We start from the raw sequence: 6,684 nt of genomic DNA on the forward strand, positions 1-6,684 counted from the left end.
GTGGAGAGTTGCCATGGAGACAGCTGAACCTGGAGATTAGAGGGCCTTTCTCCAGACAAGTATCACGGGGTGGAGAGTTGCCATGGAGACAGCTGAACCTGGAGATTAGAGGGCCTTTCTCCAGACAAGTATCACGGGGTGGTCATATTTGTCCTTTTTTTTATACACAGTTCTTAATGAAAGTCAAAGCTGGAATTTCTCAGTTCTTTTGGCCATGCTGTATCTGTTGACTTGTTACTTTGTAAGTTACATATTATATTTTAATGCCTTTTTATATAGACTTTTTTTAAATTCTATTTTTGCTTTAATAACCACCAAAGATTCTTTATTTTCATTCATTTTTATATAAAATGGAGAGAGAAAAAATGCATTGTGCATTCAACTGTTATAACAATGACGTGTGTATCTGACCAAAAAATGTGAAGTTAACAGCTGGGGTTTTGTCTGCAATGATAACAATAAAATGCAATTCTAGGGATAAGTTATTGAATACAAGAAGGGTGATTAACCTGTGTGTTTTTTATGTACAATGAGAGAAAACCAGCAATATTTATAAGAACATTGTGTGGTTTTCTAGATAATTCTATATTTAATAATATACATTTCATAATAGACCTTATAGAGACCGTCGTTCGTTTTGGAGAGGTAGCCGCTCTGCAGGATTTTGCTCCAGCCCTAATCTTAACATAGCCTTTCGCAAATCTAAATTAGCAAGATAGCACAAACAGATCTGGGACCAGGCTAGATCTAACACACTCTATTCTACTGATCAACACAAACAGATCTGGGACCAGGCTAGCTCTAACACACTCTATTCTACTGATCAGCACAAACAGATCTGGGACCAGGCTAGCTCTAACACACTCTATTCTACTGATCAGCACAAACAGATCTGGGACCAGGCTAGCTCTAACACACTCTATTCTACTGATCAGCACAAACTGATCTGGGACCAGGCTAGCTCTAACACACTCTATTCTACTGATCAGCACAAACTGATCTGGAACCAGGCTAGCTCTAACACGCTCTAATCTACTGATCAGCACAAACTGATCTGGGACCAGGCTAGCTCTAACACGCTCTAATCTACTGATCAGCACAAACTGATCTGGGACCAGGCTAGCTCTAACACACTCTATTCTACTGATCAGCACAAACAGATCTGGGACCAGGCTAGCTCTAACACACTCTATTCTACTGATCAGCACAAACTGATCTGGGACCAGGCTAGCTCTAACACACTCTATTCTACTGATCAGCACAAACTGATCTGGGACCAGGCTAGCTCTAACACGCTCTAATCTACTGATCAGCACAAACTGATCTGGGACCAGGCTAGCTCTAACACACTCTATTCTACTGATCAGCACAAACTGGTCTGGGACCAGGCTAGCTCTAACACACTCTATTCTACTGATCAGCACAAACTGATCTGGGACCAGGCTAGCTCTAACACACTCTATTCTACTGATCAGCACAAACAGATCTGGGACCAGGCTAGCTCTAACACACTCTATTCTACTGATCAGCACAAACTGATCTGGGACCAGGCTAGCTCTAACACACTCTATTCTACTGTTCAGCACAAACAGATCTGGGACCAGGCTAGCTCTAACACACTCTATTCTACTGATCAGCACAAACTAATCTGGGACCAGGCTAGCTCTAACACACTCTATTCTACTGATGAGCACAAACTGATCTGGGACCAGGCTAGCTCTAACACACTATATTCTACTGATCAGCACAAACTGATCTGGGTCCAGGCTAACTGTTACTGCAGGGCTGGAGCAAAAGCCTGCCACGCAGTATCTCTTCAGGCGGCGGTTTAACCACCTCTTGCCTTACTGTAGGACTTCCTGAAATAGGTTTCAAGGTTTCATACGAGTTCACATGAGGACATTCGTCACAAGATGCATTCTGAAAATTGTATAAACAATGCGTTAATCCACATCAGATTAAAATCCCAAAAGATACATTTTCACAAAAATGTAATGATCTATTCCAGAGTACTTATTCTTTAGAATCTTATTAGAATTGATCAGACCGAATATTGAACCGTGACTTTGGGATCATGGGTAGTATTATCATGAAGCACTTTTGTGTTGTGCCAAGAAATAAAAAAATAAAATATTTTACTATGTTTAGAAAGTTGTCATTATTAATCTGTAATGCTACTTCTGTCATAATGAATATGTGTGACTCCCTCGTGTCTTATAACACTGACGGTCAGTAAAACACACTTGTTTGCACATAAAATTAGACATTCTCACTAGTGTAGAAGTGTTAGTTAACATTGGCGGATGTTGCTGTTTGGCTGCTGTTGTGTTTTGTTGTTGCCATGGAGACAGCTGAACCTGGAGATCAGAGGGCCTTACTCCAGACAAGTATCTCGGGGTGGAGAGTTGCCATGGAGACAGCTGAACCTGAAGATTAGAGGGCCTTTCTCCAGACAAGTATCACGGGGTGGAGAGTTGCCATGGAGACAGCTGAACCTGGAAATCAGAGGGCCATTCTCCAGACAAGTATCACAGGGTGGAGAGTTGCCATGGAGACAGCTGAACCTGGAGATCAGAGGGCCTTTCTCCAGACAAGTATCTCGGGGTGGAGAGTTGCCATGGAGACAGCTGAACCTGGAGATCAGAGGGCCTTTCTCCAGACAAGTATCACAGGGTGGAGAGTTGCCATGGAGACAGCTGAACCTGGAGATCAGAGGGCCTTTCTCCAGACAAGTATCACAGGGTGGAGAGTTGCCATGGAGACAGCTGAACCTGGAGATCAGAGGGCCTTACTCCAGACAAGTATCACGGGGTGGAGAGTTGCCATGGAGACAGCTGAACCTGGAGATTAGAGGGCCTTTCTCCAGACAAGTATCTCGGGGTGGAGAGTTGCCATGGAGACAGCTGAACCTGGAGATTAGAGGGCCTTACTCCAGACAGGTATCTCGGGGTGGAGAGTTGCCATGGAGACAGCTGAACCTGGAGATTAGAGGGCCTTTCTCCAGACAAGTATCACGGGGTGGAGAGTTGCCATGGAGACAGCTGAACCTGGAGATTAGAGGGCCTTTCTCCAGACAAGTATCACGGGGTGGAGAGTTGCCATGGAGACAGCTGAACCTGGAGATCAGAGGGCATTTCTCCAGACAAGTATCTCGGGGTAGAGAGTTGCCATGGAGACAGCTGAACCTGGAGATCAGAGGGCCTTTCTCCAGACAAGTATCACGGGGTGGAGAGTTGCCATGGAGACAGCTGAACCTGGAGATCAGAGGGCCTTTCTCCAGACAAGTATCACAGGGTGGAGAGTTGCCATGGAGACAGCTGAACCTGGAGATCAGAGGGTTTTTCTCCAGACAAGTATCACGGGGTGGAGAGTTGCCATGGAGACAGCTGAACCTGGAGATCAGAGGGCCTTTCTCCAGACAAGTATCTCGGGGTGGAGAGTTGCCATGGAGACACACAGTGTGGAGAGTTGCCATAGAGACAGCTGAACCTGAAGATTAGAGGGCCTTTCTCCAGACAAGTATCACGGGGTGGAGAGTTGCCATGGAGACAGCTGAACCTGGAGATCAGAGGGCCTTTCTCCAGACAGGTATCACGGGGTGGAGAGTTGCCATGGAGACAGCTGAACCTGGAGATCAGAGGGCCTTTCTCCAGACAAGTATCTCGGGGTGGAGAGTTGCCATGGAGACAGCTGAACCTGGAGATTAAAGGGCCTTTCTCCAGACAAGTATCACGGGGTGGAGAGTTGCCATGGAGACAGCTGAACCTGGAGATCAGAGGGCCTTTCTCCAGACAAGTATCTCGGGGTGGAGAGTTGCCATGGAGACAGCTGAACCTGGAGATCAGAGGGCCTTTCTCCAGACAAGTATCACGGGGTGGAGAGTTGCCATGGAGACAGCTGAACCTGGAGATCAGAGGGCCTTACTCCAGACAAGTATCACGGGGTGGAGAGTTGCCATGGAGACAGCTGAACCTGGAGATCAGAGGGCCTTCCTCCAGACAAGTATCTCGGGGTGGAGAGTTGCCATGGAGACAGGTGAACCTGGAGATTAGAGGGCCTTACTCCAGACAGGTATCTCGGGGTGGAGAGTTGCCATGGAGACAGCTGAACCTGGAGATTAGAGGGCCTTTCTCCAGACAAGTATCACGGGGTGGAGAGTTGCCATGGAGACAGCTGAACCTGGAGATTAGAGGGCCTTTCTCCAGACAAGTATCACGGGGTGGAGAGTTGCCATGGAGACAGCTGAACCTGGAGATCAGAGGGCCTTTCTCCAGACAAGTATCTCGGGGTGGAGAGTTGCCATGGAGACAGCTGAACCTGGAGATCAGAGGGCCTTTCTCCAGACAAGTATCACGGGGTGGAGAGTTGCCATGGAGACAGCTGAACCTGGAGATTAGAGGGCCTTTCTCCAGACAAGTATCACGGTGTGGAGAGTTGCCATGGAGACAGCTGAACCTGAAGATTAGAGGGCCTTTCTCCAGACAGGTATCACGGGGTGGAGAGTTGCCATGGAGACAGCTGAACCTGGAGATCAGAGGGCCTTTCTCCAGAAAGGTATCTCGGGGTGGAGAGTTGCCATGGAGACAGCTGAACCTGGAGATCAGAGGGCCTTTCTCCAGACAAGTATCACGGGGTGGAGAGTTGCCATGGAGACAGCTGAACCTGGAGATCAGATGTCCTTTCTCCAGACAGGTATCACGGGGTGGAGAGTTGCCATGGAGACAGCTGAACCTGGAGATCAGAGGGCCTTTCTCCAGACAGGTATCTCGGGGTGGAGAGTTGCCATGGAGACAGCTGAACCTGGAGATCAGAGGGCCTTTCTCCAGACAGGTATCTCGGGGTGGAGAGTTGCCATGGAGACAGCTGAACCTGGAGATTAAAGGGCCTTTCTCCAGACAAGTATCACGGGGTGGAGAGTTGCCATGGAGACAGCTGAACCTGGAGATCAGAGGGCCTTCCTCCAGACAAGTATCACGGGGTGGAGAGTTGCCATGGAGACAGCTGAACCTGGAGATCAGAGGGCCTTTCTCCAGACAAGTATCTCGGGGTGGAGAGTTGCCATGGAGACAGCTGAACCTGGAGATTAAAGGGCCTTTCTCCAGACAAGTATCACGGGGTGGAGAGTTGCCATGGAGACAGCTGAACCTGGAGATCAGAGGGCCTTTCTCCAGACAAGTATCTCGGGGTGGAGAGTTGCCATGGAGACAGCTGAACCTGGAGATCAGAGGGCCTTTCTCCAGACAAGTATCACGGGGTGGAGAGTTGCCATGGAGACAGCTGAACCTGGAGATCAGAGGGCCTTTCTCCAGACAAGTATCACGGGGTGGAGAGTTGCCATGGAGACAGCTGAACCTGGAGATTAGAGGGTTTTTCTCCAGACAAGTATCACGGGGTGGAGAGTTGCCATGGAGACAGCTGAACCTGGAGATTAGAGGGCCTTTCTCCAGACAAGTATCACGGGGTGGAGAGTTGCCATGGAGACAGCTGAACCTGGAGATCAGAGGGCCTTTCTCCAGACAAGTATCTCGGGGTGGAGAGTTGCCATGGAGACAGCTGAACCTGGAGATCAGAGGGCCTTTCTCCAGACAAGTATCACGGGGTGGAGAGTTGCCATGGAGACAGCTGAACCTGGAGATCAGAGGGCCTTTCTCCAGACAAGTATTGCGGGGTGGAGAGTTGCCATGGAGACAGCTGAACCTGGAGATTAAAGGGCCTTTCTCCAGACAAGTATCACGGGGTGGAGAGTTGCCATGGAGACAGCTGAACCTGGAGATCAGAGGGCCTTTCTCCAGACAAGTATCTCGGGGTGGAGAGTTGCCATGGAGACAGCTGAACCTGGAGATCAGAGGGCCTTTCTCCAGACAAGTATCACAGGGTGGAGAGTTGCCATGGAGACAGCTGAACCTGGAGATCAGAGGGCCTTACTCCAGACAAGTATCACGGGGTGGAGAGTTGCCATGGAGACAGCTGAACCTGGAGATCAGAGGGCCTTTCTCCAGACAAGTATCTCGGGGTGGAGAGTTGCCATGGAGACAGGTGAACCTGGAGATTAGAGGGCCTTACTCCAGACAGGTATCTCGGGGTGGAGAGTTGCCATGGAGACAGCTGAACCTGGAGATTAGAGGGCCTTTCTCCAGACAAGTATCACGGGGTGGAGAGTTGCCATGGAGACAGCTGAACCTGGAGATTAGAGGGCCTTTCTCCAGACAGGTATCACGGGGTGGAGAGTTGCCATGGAGACAGCTGAACCTGGAGATCAGAGGGCCTTTCTCCAGACAGGTATCTCGGGGTGGAGAGTTGCCATGGAGACAGCTGAACCTGGAGATCAGAGGGCCTTTCTCCAGACAAGTATCACGGGGTGGAGAGTTGCCATGGAGACAGCTGAACCTGGAGATCAGAGGGCCTTACTCCAGACAAGTATCACGGGGTGGAGAGTTGCCATGGAGACAGCTGAACCTGGAGATCAGAGGGCCTTTCTCCAGACAAGTATCTCGGGGTGGAGAGTTGCCATGGAGACAGGTGAACCTGGAGATTAGAGGGCCTTACTCCAGACAGGTATCTCGGGGTGGAGAGTTGCCATGGAGACAGCTGAACCTGGAGATTAGAGGGCCTTTCTCCAGACAAGTATCACGGGGTGGAGAGTTGCCATGGAGACAGCTGAACCTGGAGATTAGAGGGCCTTTC

This window comes from Salvelinus fontinalis, unplaced genomic scaffold (genome assembly GCF_029448725.1).
Source record: "Salvelinus fontinalis isolate EN_2023a unplaced genomic scaffold, ASM2944872v1 scaffold_1332, whole genome shotgun sequence".
Classification (NCBI taxonomy): domain Eukaryota; kingdom Metazoa; phylum Chordata; class Actinopteri; order Salmoniformes; family Salmonidae; genus Salvelinus; species Salvelinus fontinalis.